Here is a 13164-nt window from a genome sequence, read left to right as displayed (position 1 = left end):
GTATTCAGTGATACACTGGACCAGATGGATTTCACAGATATTTACAGAACTTTACATGCAAATGCAATTGAATACACATTCTTCTCAAGTGCACATGGAACTTTCTCCAGAATAGACCACATACTGGGTCACAAATCAGGTCGTAATCGATACCAAAAGATTGGGATTCTCCCCTGCATATTTTCAGACCATAATGCTTTGAAGCTAGAACTAAATCACAAGAAGTTAGGAAGGAATTCAACCGTATGAAGGTTAAAGACCATCCTGCTAAAAGATGAAAGGGTCAACCAGGAAATTAGAGAAGAATAAAAAAGATTCATGGAAACTAATGAGAATGAAGATACAACCATTCAAAATCTTTGGGATACATCAAAAGCAGTCCTGAGGGGGAAATACATTGCAATACAAGCATCCATCCAAAAACTGGAAAGAAATCAAATACAAAAGTTAACCTTGCACCTAAAAGAGCTGGAGAAAGAACAGCAAATAGATCCTGCATCTAGCAGAAGAAGAGTTAATAAAGATTCAAACAGAAATCTATGAAATAGAGGCCAGAAGAACTGCAGAACAAATCAACAAAACCAGGAGTTGGTTCCTTGAAACAATTAATAAGATAGATAAACCATTAGCCACCCTTATTGAAAACAAATGAGAAAAGACTCAAATTAATAAAATCACAAATGAAAAAGGAAAGATCACCACTAATACCAAGGAAATACAAACGATTTTTAAAACTTATTATGAGCAGTTTTAGGCGAATAAATTAGGCAATCTAGAAGAAATGGATGCACTTCTGGAAGTCCACAAACTACCAAAACTAGAACAGGAAGAAACAGAAAACCTGAACAGGCCAATAACCAGGGAGGAAATTGAAGCAGTCATAAAAAAACCTCCCAAGACACAAAAGTCCAGGGCCAGATGGCTTCCCTGGGGAATTTTGTCAAACGCTTAAAGAAGAAACAATACCTATTCTACTAAAACTCTTCTGAAAGATAGAAAGATATGGAATACTTCCAAACTCATTCTATGAGGCCAGCATCACCTTAATTCCAAAACCAGACAGACTCCACCAAAAAGGAGAATTATAGACCAATATCCCTGATGAACATGGATGCAAAAAATCTCAACAAGATACTAGCCAATACGATCCAACAGTACACTAAGAAGATTATTCACCATGACCATGTGGGATTTATCCCTAGGATGCAAGGCTGGTTCAACACTCGTAATGCAATCAATGTGATAGATAATACCAACAAGAGAAAAAGCAAGAACCATATGATCCTCTCAATAGATGCAGAGAAAGCATTTGACAAAATACAGAATCCATTCCTGATCAATACTGTTCAGAGTGCAGGGATAGAGGATACATTCCTCAGGATCTTAAAAGCCATCCACGAAAAGCCCAACAGCAAATATCATTCTCAATGGGGAAACACTGGAAACCTTTCCCCTAAGATCAGGAACAAGACAAGGATGTCCACTCTCACCACTGCTATTCAACATAGTACTGGAAGTCCTAGGCTCAAGAATCAGATGAGAAAAAGAAATAAAAGGTATTCAAATTGGCATAGAAGAAGTAAAATTCTCCCTCTTCGCAGGTGACATGATACTATCCACAGAAAACCCAAAAGACTCCACCTGAAGATTGTTAGAACTCATACAGCAATTCGGCAGTGTGGCAGGATACAAAATCAATGCCCACAAATTAGTGGCATTTCTCTACACTAAGAATGAGACTGAAGAAAGACAAATTAAGGAGTCTATCCCATTTACAATTGCACCCAAAAGCCTAAGATACCTAGGAATAAACCTAACAAAAGAGGTAAAGGATCTATACCCTAAAAACTATAGAACACTTCTGAAAGAAATTGAGGAAGACACAAAGAAATGGAAAAATATTCCATGCTCCTCGATTGGAAGAATTAATTTTGTGAAAATGTCAATGATATCCAGGGCAATATACACATTTAATGCAATCCCTATCAAAACATCATGGACTTTCTTCAGAGTTGGAGCAAATCATCTTAAGATTTGTGTGGAATGAGAAAAGACCCAGAATAGCCAGGGGAATATTAAAAAAGGAAACCATAGCTGTGGCATCACAATGCCAGATTTCAGGATGTACTACAAAGCTGTGGTCATCAAGACAGAGTAGTAATGGCACAAAAACAGACACATAGATCAATGCAACAGAATAGAGAATCCAGAAGTAGACCCTCAACTCTATGGTCAACTAATATTTGATAAATCAGGAAAGACTATCCACTGGAAAAAAGACTGTTCAATAAATGGTGCTGGGAAAATTGGACAGCCACAGGCAGAAGAATGAAACTAGACCGTTTTCTTACACCATACACAAAGATAAACTCAAAATGGATGAAAGATCTAAATTGAGACAAGAATCCATCAAAATCCTAGAGGAGAACACAGGCAACACCCTTTTTGAACTTGGTCACAGCAACTTCTTGCAAGATGCATCCATGAAAGCAAGGGAAACAAAAGAAAAAAGGAATTATTGGGACTTCATCAGGATAAAAAGCTTCTTTACAGCAAAAGAAACCATCATCAGAACTGAAAGCCAACCTACAGAATGGGAGAAGATATTTGCAAATGACTTATCAGATAAAGGGCTAATGTCCAAGACCTATAAGGAACTTGTTAAATTCAACAAGAAAGAAACAAATAATCCATCATGAAATGGGCAAAAGACATGAACAGAAATATCACCAAGACAGAGATGTGTCCAAGAAGCTCATGAGAAAATGCTCTGCATCACTGGCGATCATGGACATACAAATCAAAACCACAATGAGATACCAACTGACACCAGTGAGACTGGTGAAAAATAACAAGAAGGGAAACAACAAATGTTGGAGAGGATGTGGAGAAAGGGGAACCCTCTTGTACTGTTGGTGGGAATGTAAACTGGTGCAGCCACTCTGGAAAACTCTGTGGAGGTTTCTCAAAGAGTGAAAAATAGAACTGCCCTACGACTGAGCAATTGCACTGCTGTGGACTTACCCCAAAGAAACAGAAGCAGTGAAACGCTGGAACACCGCAGCCTAATGTTTATAGCAGCAATGTCCACAATAGCCAAACTGTGGAAGGAGCCTCAGTGTCCATCGAAGGATGAATGGATAAAGAAGATGTGGTATATGTATACAATGGAATATTACTCAGCCATTAGAAATGACAAATACCCACCATTTGCTTTGGCATGGATGGAATTGGAGGGTATTATACTGAATGAAATACGTCAATCGGAGAAGGACAAACATTATATGGTCTTATTCATTTGGGAAATATAAAAATTAGTGAAAAGGAATAAAGGGTAAAGGAAAGAAAATGAGTGAAAATATCAGTGAGGGTGACAAAACATGAGAGACACCTAACTCGGGAAAACGAAATAGGGGTAGTGGAAGGGGAGGCAGGCAGGGAGTTGGGGTGACTTGGTGATGGGCACTGAGAAAGGCACTTGATGGGATGAGCATTGGGTGTTATGCTATAAGTTGGCAAATTGAACTCCAATAAAAAATAAATAAACCACTAAAGAATTAGATATGTATAAACATGCTTATATAAAAATTCTCATCATGCTACTGTTAATAGATAAAATCACCAACATCAGTGTACATCAACTATTCTAAATTCTTTACCTGAATTTTTTAACTTACTCCTCAAAGGAAATCTATGAGATAGATACTTCTATTGACTCAGTTTTTCAGATGATAAATAAAGGGTACAAAATTTTAAACATCATGTCCTACATATGCATGTATTTTTCTTAATTCAGCTATATTAAATTTCTGTAATGAATGACATGTCATGCAAATAATTTTCTAAAGAACTCTGTCCCAGAATATATGTATTCCCATGCATCCTTGAATGCTTAATAGTTTTAAAACATTTTCTTTGCTTTAAGTACATTTTAGTGTCCACTTCAAAGATATTCTAATGACTTCCTGAATTACCTTGATATCTGCTATGAGATTTTATTGCCCAGTGTAGTACTTATGTTTATGATCATATTAGTGTCCAATGATCACATAAAGTGAGGGCATTTAGAATTCCTTAAGTGTGTATGGCCATATGTGTTTGGTATATCTTTCAAAATTCTTAGTCCTTCAACTTCAACTCACACTGAATCCTTTTACCTTCATTGTATTTCTCAGTATCTGCAATTTTTATTTACTTGGCTGTTTGTATATTTTCTGTCTCCAAACACTAGAATATATGTTTCAGGAGTGCAGGAATCTTGTCTGTCTTGTTTGTTGCTACATCCCAGAGCCTAAAATAGTGCCTGGAATATAACAAGTGTCCAACATATTTTAAGTTCAATGAATAAATAAGAAATAGTTCCTTCCTGATTTCCAACTGGACTTCAGTGAAGACTGAATGGTAAATATATCTCTTCAACTGGCCACATGACCTAAGTGTCCATCATGAATTATGTGCAATCAAATTAATGTATTCACAAGGAATTCCATCATAAAGTGGGGGTATTAGATGGAATACTCATTCTAAATCCACCTTGAAGGTGGATAAGTAACAAAATAGTTAACAAGTGAAGGCAGATAAGTTAAAAAATAAGTAACATTGGCATTTTGCTTACACCCTGTGCAATGTCTCCTTGTTTCACACTGTTGTAACTTCTTGGATTTGCACCATGTACCTATGAAGTGTTGATCTAAATTGAGATTGATTTCAGATATGTGAGTCCTAACAATAACACCTGCCAAAGTAGACAGATTTTCCATCATAGCCCCACTCAGGAGAAATAGAAAGATTAACAAAAGACGAGAAAGATCCAAAGAGGGAAGTTTCAAGCAGGATATATTACTGGGGAAATTACCCATATCTAAACAATATAATTTCTATGGCATTTTCCCATGGAACAATGTAATGATGTAGACTCAAATCTAACTGATTAATTCTGTGTCTCCCTACTTAAGAGTTCAGTTCTCAGAGAGGCACTTGGGTGGCACAGTTGGTTAAGCATCAGATGTAGGTTGCACCTCAGGTTGTGATGTCAGGGTTGTGAGATCAAGCCCTGCATCAGGCTCCATTGATTGTGGAGTCTGCTTGAGATTATCTTTCGTTGTCTCTCTTCCCCTTCCACTTGTTCGTTTTTTTTTTCTCTCTCTCTCTCTTTTCTCTTTCCCTCTCAAATGAATAAATCTAAAGGATGTCAAATTCTCAGAAAAGCAAGACTCATTGGCCTCTCTTGTGTCATATGCTCATCCCATTATCAGCAGCCCTGGGAAAATATGATTGAAAGTTCCATTCAGACCACATAGACAAATGGGGAGCATTCTTCAAACTAAAATAAGTGTGCTATTACCAAAAAAAAGTGGGGCAAGGAGAACAATAAAATTCAGCAAAACAACAGAGACTCAAAATCAATTGAGAAAATCAGAAAAGTGGAGATGACAGGTAAAAGACAACCACAAATACATAGTTCTTTCATTAAGTTTACTATAAGAAATCTACTTTCAGCCAAATAATATTATCCATCATAATAAATTGCTTTCTAATTTGAATTCCAATGATTTTTACTTTTATTTTATTTATAAATTTGATTTGATTTTATAGAGCTATAAACTTAAGAAAACTTATGGAGTTCTAATTCAAGATGGTGATGTAGGAAAATTCTAAACTCAACTCCTCCCAAAGACACTAAATCTACAACTACATATAGAAAAGTTTTCTCTTTATAGAATGTAAAGTCTGGCTGAGTGAAGAATAGATACTGGTAAAATGAGAAGAAAACATCAATGAAGTCAGAAGAGTCTGTGACATAATTTCACCATAATTCCCCCCTACCGGGTGGTGATCCACAATTCAGAGCAGACTCAAAACCCAGAGCTTCTCTCTGAGGAGTGAAGGGCCCAAATCCACATCAGACACCTCAACTTTTAAGACATGAACTTTGGAGATGAGCCCCCTCCAAAACATCTAATTTTGGAAAACAGTAGAATTTACACTCCAACACCCATTTAATACTGAGATGGTAACAATCTGAGAAATGCCTCTTAAAGGACTTACAGGCTTACTTGCCTGAGGACCCAGCTCAGAGGTAACTGTCCATGCCCAAACTTAAAGGAGGCACACTTGCTTATATTAAAACTTTGGCCTGAGGAGTAGGCATCTAATTTAACACACACATCTAACAGTCTGCTGAAACACTCTCTGGGACGGACACTGGCAGATGTCATTTTTACAACCTCCCTTTGCCAAGCTTCAAATCACCAGAATCTTCTGGAAGGGAGCCTTTACATGTGTCTTGCGGCCTGATTTTTTGTGGTTGACACCCAATTGATGCTTCTTGATCATCTGGCTCTGGAAGTCAGAGGAGCTTATATTCCTCATCACATGGGAATATAATAATTGGTGTCACTCATAAAGGAGATTGTAACTCTGTCTAGTGCCCTGATTTTTGTGCTGCAGAGAATATCTCTACATTTCCTCTATATTACCTGAATCTGGTAGCCTTGGGGCTTATGCTTATGGATCCCACTAGACTGAAACCAGTGGAGAAAGAGTTGTTTTTTTCCAAGAAGTTTCCATGCCCAGGGTGGATATCAAAGGGGGTCTAAACTTATGACCCTGAGATCAAGACCTGAGCTGAGATAGTCAGAGGCTTAGCCTACTGAGCTACTCAGGTGCCCCAATGGAGAAAGAGTTCTTAAATAGCTACCACTCACAGGCACAGCAAAAGGAAAGACCCAGAAGCTGTCTTTATGTGAAAAAGGCTTATTAGCTAATTATCATGACTGTGTCCTGAGAAGTGGGCCACACAAATCTAGGGACTTACTATTATCCTTTCCAGAGACCTCAGAGGTCAGGTATTATCTTCATGCTGATCCCCTGCCATGCTCCACAGTGCCAGTGTCTCCTGGAAAAAAGCTTTATACACATAATATTTCTGGCTTTTATGGGTAATGCCCAGGGGGTTATGCCTAAATTTTCTGGCTCTGATTACCAAAAGCTTGCATTTTTAGGTGTAAGAATACTGTGACAATCAGAAGAATGGTTCTTGGCAAGCTATCAGTCCCAGGACACTGCATACACAATAGACTGAGACACACGTTCAGGATTTCTGTGAAGACAATGTGGCTTGTCTTAGATCTTTTAACTGAGGTGCAGGCTTCAGGTTTGGCACACATAGTGAATTATGAAGCTGAAGCTACACTCAAAAAACCTAGGCTATGAATGTCATCTTAGCGTTCTCCCTCTGCTTGTTTCAGTTCACAGTTATCTCTGAGAAAGGAGCTTATATACTCATTTAGGTCTCTGATCATTTATGATTGCTCCTAGGGGACATCTCAAGATGGTATGACTCTTGTGGTCAATGAGGCTTATGTGAAGTCAGTCTGAATCTCGGTGCTGAGATCCTCCCCTTTGTGACACTTACAGGTCTTGGTATATCTTGAACGACTATAATTAAAAACACAATAGTCCAGAATAAAGATTTTGACATCACCAAGAGTTGGGGCAAGGCTGAAAAAAAAGTTTGATCTCCTACACAAGGCCACTTCTTCAAGACTGAGAGAGGTGTTTTCTTTTTTAATAAAATGAAGATTTTTTAAATAATAAATTTATTTTTTATTGGTATTCAAATTGCCAACATACAGAATAACACCCAGTGCTCATCCTGTCTAGTGCCCCCCTCAATGCCCATCACCCATTCATCCCCACTCTGCCCTCCTCCCCTTCCACCACCCCTACCTAGTTCGTTTCCCAGAATTAGGAGTCTTCATGTTATGTCTCCCTTTCTGATATTTCCTACCCATTTCTTCTCCCTTCCCTTCTATTCCTTTTCACTATTTTTATATTCCGCAAATGAATGAGACCATATAATGTTTGTCCTTCTCCGATTGACTTATTTCACTCAGCATAATACCCTCCAGGTCCATCCACGTTGAAGCAAATGGTGGGTATTTGTCATTTCTAATGGCTGAGTAATACTCCATTATATATGGTATATATATATATACCATATCTTCTTTATCCATCATCTTTCGATGGACACCGAGGCTCCTTCCACAGTTTGACTATTGTGGATATTGCTGCTATAAACATCGAGGTGCAGGTGTCCCGGTGTTTCATTGCATCTGTATCTTTGGGGTAAATCCCCAACAGTGCAATTGCTGGGTCGAAGGGCAGGTATATTTTTAACTCTTTGAGGAACCTCCACACAGTTTTCCACAGTGGCTGCACCAGTTCACATTCCCACCAACAGTGGAAGAGGGTTCCCTTTTCTCCACATCCTCTCCAACATTTGTGGTTTCCTGCCTTGTTAATTTTCCCCATTCTCACTGGTGTGAGGTGGAATCTCACTGTGGTTTTGATATATATTTCCCCGATGGCAAGTGATGCAGAGCATTTTCTCATGTGGATGTTGGGCATGTCTATGTCGTACTCTGTGAGATTTCTGTTCATGTCTTTTGCCCATTTCATGATTGGATTGTTTGTTTTTCTGGTGTTGAGTTTAATAAGTTCTTTATAGATCTTGGAAACTAGCCCTTTATCTGATACGTCATTTGCAAATATCTTCTCCCATTCTGTAGGTTGTCTTTTAGTTTTGTTGACTGTATCCTTTGCTGTGCAAAAGCTTCTTATCTTGATGAAGTCCCAATAGTTCATTGTTGCTTTTGTTTCTTTTGCCTTCATGGATGTATCTTGCAAGAAGTGACTGTGGCTGAGTTCAAAAAGGGTGTTGCCTGTGTTCTCCTCTAGGATTTTGATGGAATCTTGTCTCACATTTAGATCGTTCATCCATTTTGAGTTTATCTTTGTGTATGGTGAAAGAGAGTGGTCTAGTTTCATTCTTCTTCATGTGGATGTCCAATTTTCCCAGCACCATTTATTGAAGAGACTGTCTTTCTTCCAGTGGATAGTCTTTCCTCCTTTATCGAATATTAGTTGACCATAAAGTTGAGGGTCCACTTCTGGATTCTCTATTCTGTTCCATTGATCTATGTGTCTTTTTTTGTGCCACTACCACACTGTCTTGATGACCACAGCTTTGTAGTACAACCTGAAATCTGGCATTGTGATGCCCCCAGATATGGTTTTCTTTTTTAAAATTCCCCTGGCTATTCTGGGTCTTTTCTGATTCCACACAAATATTAAAATAATTTATTCTAACTCTCTGAAGAAAATCCATGGTATTTGGATAGGGATTGCATTAAGTATGTAAATTGCTCTGGGTAACATTGACATTTTCACAATATTAATTCTTCCAATCCATGAGTATGGAATATTTTCCCATCTCTTTGTGTCTTCCTCAATTTCTTTCAGAAGTGTTCTGTAGTATTCAGGGTATAGATCTTTTCCTTCTTGGTTAGGTTTATTCCTAGGTATCTTATGCTTTTGGGTGCAATTGTAAATGAGATTGACTCCTTAATTTCTTGTTCTTCAGTCTCATTGTTAGTGTATAGAAATGCCACTGACTTCTGGGCATTGATTTTCTATCCTGCCACACTGCCAAATTGCTGTATGAGTTCTAGCAATCTTGGAGTGTAGTCTTTTGGGTTTTCTATGTAGAGTATCATGTCATTGGTGAAGAGGGAGAGTTTGACTTCTTTGCCAATTTGAATGCCTTTAATGTCTTTTTGTTGTCTGATTGCTGAGGCTAGGACTTCCAGTACTATGTTGAATAGCAGTGGTGAGAGTGGACATCCTTGTCTTGTTCCTGATCTTAGGGGAAAGGCTCCCAGTGCGTCCCCATTGAGAATGATATTTGCTGTGGGCTTTTCGTAGATGAATTTTAAGATGTTGAGGAATGTTCCCTCTCTGCCTACACTGTGAAGAGTTTTGATCAGGAATGGATGCTGTATTTTGTCAAATGCTTCCTCTGCATCTATTGAGAGGATTATATCATTCTTGGTTTTTCTCTTGCTGATTTGATGAATCACATTGATTGTTTTACAAGTGTTGAACCAGCTTTGTGTCCCAGGAATAAATCCTCCTTGGTCATGGTGAAGAATTTTCTTAATGTACTGTTGGATCCTATTGGCTAGTATCTTGTTGAGAATTTTTGCATCCATGTTCATCAGAGATATTGGTCTATAATTCTCCTTTTTGGTGAGTTCTTGTCTGGTTTTGGAATTAAGGTGATGTTGGCCTCATAAAACGAGGTTGGAAGTACTCCATCTCTTTCTGTCTTTCCAAACAGCTTTAGTAGAATAGGTATGGTTTCTTCTTTAAACATTTGATAGAATTCCCCTGGGAAGCCATCTGGCCCTGGACTTTTGTGTCTTGGGAGGTTTTTGATGACTGCTTCAATTTCCTCCCTGGTTATCGGCCTGTTTCACGTTTTCTTGTTCTTCCTGTTCCAGTTTTGGTAATTTGTGGCTTTCCAGAAATGTGTCCATTTCTTCTAGATTGCCTAATTTATTGGTGTATAGCTGTTCATAATATGTTTTTAAAATCGTTTGTATTTCCTTGGTGTTGGTAGTGATCTTTCCTTTGTCATTCATGATTTTATTAATTTGAGTCTTCTCTCTCTTCTTTTTAATAAGGCTGGCTAATGGTTTATCTATCTTATTAATTCTTTCAAAGAACCAACTCCTGGTTTTGTTGACCTGTTCCACAGTTCTTTGGTCTCGATTTCGTTGAGTTCTTCTCGAATCTTTATTAGCCCTCTTCTTCTGCTGGGTGTAGAATCTATTTGCTGTTTTTTTTTCTAGCTCCTTTAGGTGTAAAGTTAGCTTTTGTATTTGAGTTCTTTCCAGTTTTTGGATGGATGCTTGTATTGCGATGTATTTCCGCCTCAGGATGGCTTTTGCTGCATCCCAAAGATTTTGAACGGTTGTATCTTCATTCTCATTAGTTTCTGTGAATCTTTTTAATTCTTCCTTAATTTCTTGATTGACCATTTAATCTTTTAGTAAGATGGTCCTTAACCTCTACGTGTTTGAAGTCCTTCCAATCTTCTTGTGCAGAAGCCTTTTATCTTGTTGAATTCCAACTAGTTCATTTTTGCTTTTGTATCCCTGCCTTCATAGATGTATCTTGCAAGAAGTTGCTGTGGCCATGTTCCAAAAGGGTGTTGTCTGTGTTCTTCTCTAGGATTTTGATGGAATCTTGTCTCACATTTAGATCTTTCATTCATTTTGAGTTTATCTTTGTGTATGGTGTAAGAGATTGGTCTGGTTTCATTCTTCTGCATATGGCTGTCCAATTTTCCAATAAACATTTATTGAAGAGACTTTTTTTCCAGTGAGAGTCTTTCCTGCTTTGTCGAATATTAGTTGACCATAGAGCTGAGGGCCCATTTCTGGATTCTCTGTTCTGTTCCATTGATCTACGTGTCAGTTTTTGTGCCAGTAGCACACTGTCATGATGATAACAGCTTCGTAGTACAACCTGAAATCTGGCATTGTGATGCCCCCGGCTCTGGTTTTCTTTTTCAATATTCCCCTGGCTCTTCAGAGTCTTTTCTGTTTCCACCAAAATCTTAATATGATTTGTTCCAACTCTCTGAAGAAAGTCCATATTATTTTGATAGGGATTGTATTAAATGTGTATATTGCCCTGGGTAGCATTGACATTTTCACAATATTAATTCTGCCAATCCATGATAATGGAACATTTTTCTATTTCTTTGTGTCTTCCTCAATTTCTTTCAGAAGTGTTCTGTAATTTTTAGATTATAGATTATTTACATCTTTGGTTAGGTTTATTCCTAAGTATCCTATGTTTTGGGAGCAATTGCAAATGGGATTAACTCTTTAATTTTCTTTCTTCAGTCTCATTGTTAGTGTATAGAAATGCCCCTGATTTCTGGGCATTGGTTTTTTTATCCCACAACACTGCCCAATTGCTGTATGAATTCTAGCAATCTTGGGGTTGGGTTTTTGGGATTTCTGCTTACAGTATCATGTCATCTGCGAAGAGGGAGAGTTTGACTTCTTCTTTGCCAGTTTGAATGCCTTTTATTTCTTTTACTCATATGTTTCCTGACACTAGGACTTCTAGTAGTATGTCGAATGGCAGTGGTGAGAGTGGACATCCCTGTCGTGTTCCTGATCTTAGGGGAAAGTCTCCCAGTGTTTCTCCATTGAGAATGATATTTGCTCTGGGCTTGTCACAGATGGCTTTTAAGATGTTGAGGAATGTTTCCTCTATCCTTACACTGTGAAGAGTTTTGATCAGGAATGGATGATGTATTTTGTCAAATGCTTTTTCTGCATCTATTGAGAGAATCATATGGTTTTGTTTTTTCTTGTTGATGTGATCTATCAGGTTGATTGTTTTACGAGTGTTGAACTGAATGAGAGCCTTGCTGATATAGTATTCTTGACTGCATGTTCTTCTCATTTAGTACCTGAATATATCCTGCCAGCTCTTTCTGGCCTGCCATGTCTCTGTGGAGAGGTATTATGTTAGTCCTATATTTCTCCCCATATAGTTTAAGAATCTGTTGTCTCTTGCTGTTTTAAGGATTTTCTCTTTATCTTTGGAATTACCAGTTTCATTATTAAATGTCGAGATATTGGTTGGTTTTGATTGATTTTTTTTGGGGGGGGTCTCTCTATCTCCTGGATCTGAGTGCCTGTTTCTCTCCCCAAATTAGGGAAGTTCTCAGCTATGATTTGTTTAAATATGCTTTCTGGCCCTCTGGCCCTCTCAGCATTTTCTGGATCCCCAATTGTACATATATTATTCCTTCTTAGGCTATCATTTATTTCCCTATTTCTCTTAACCTTTCCTCGTGGTCTTTTAATTGTTTTTCTCCTTTTTTCCTCAGCTTCCTCTCTTGCCATCAACTTGTCTTCTATGTCGCTCACTGTTTCTTCCACCTCATTATCCCTAACCATTAAGACCTCCAGTTTGGATTGCATCTCATTTAATTGATTTTTATCTTCAGCCTGATTAGATCTAAATTCTGCTTTCGTGAAGTCTCTGGAATCCTTTATGCTTTTTTTCCCAAGCCACCAGTAGTTCTATAATTATGCTTCTGAATTGGCTTTCTGACACTCAATTGACAACCATATTCTGTAACTCTGTGGCAGAGAGTACAGTTTCTGATTATTTCTTTTGTAGTGGATTCTTCCTTCTAGTCATTTTTTTTCAGTACAGAGTGGCTGTATGAGCTGGCTGAGTCAAGAATATCAACCACGATGTAAGTAAATTTCACCCTAGATGATTCAG

Source organism: Vulpes vulpes, chromosome X (genome assembly GCF_048418805.1).
Source record: "Vulpes vulpes isolate BD-2025 chromosome X, VulVul3, whole genome shotgun sequence".
Lineage (NCBI taxonomy): Eukaryota > Metazoa > Chordata > Mammalia > Carnivora > Canidae > Vulpes > Vulpes vulpes.
The sequence above is the reverse complement of the archived record's forward strand: the minus strand, read 5'-3'. Positions refer to the sequence as shown.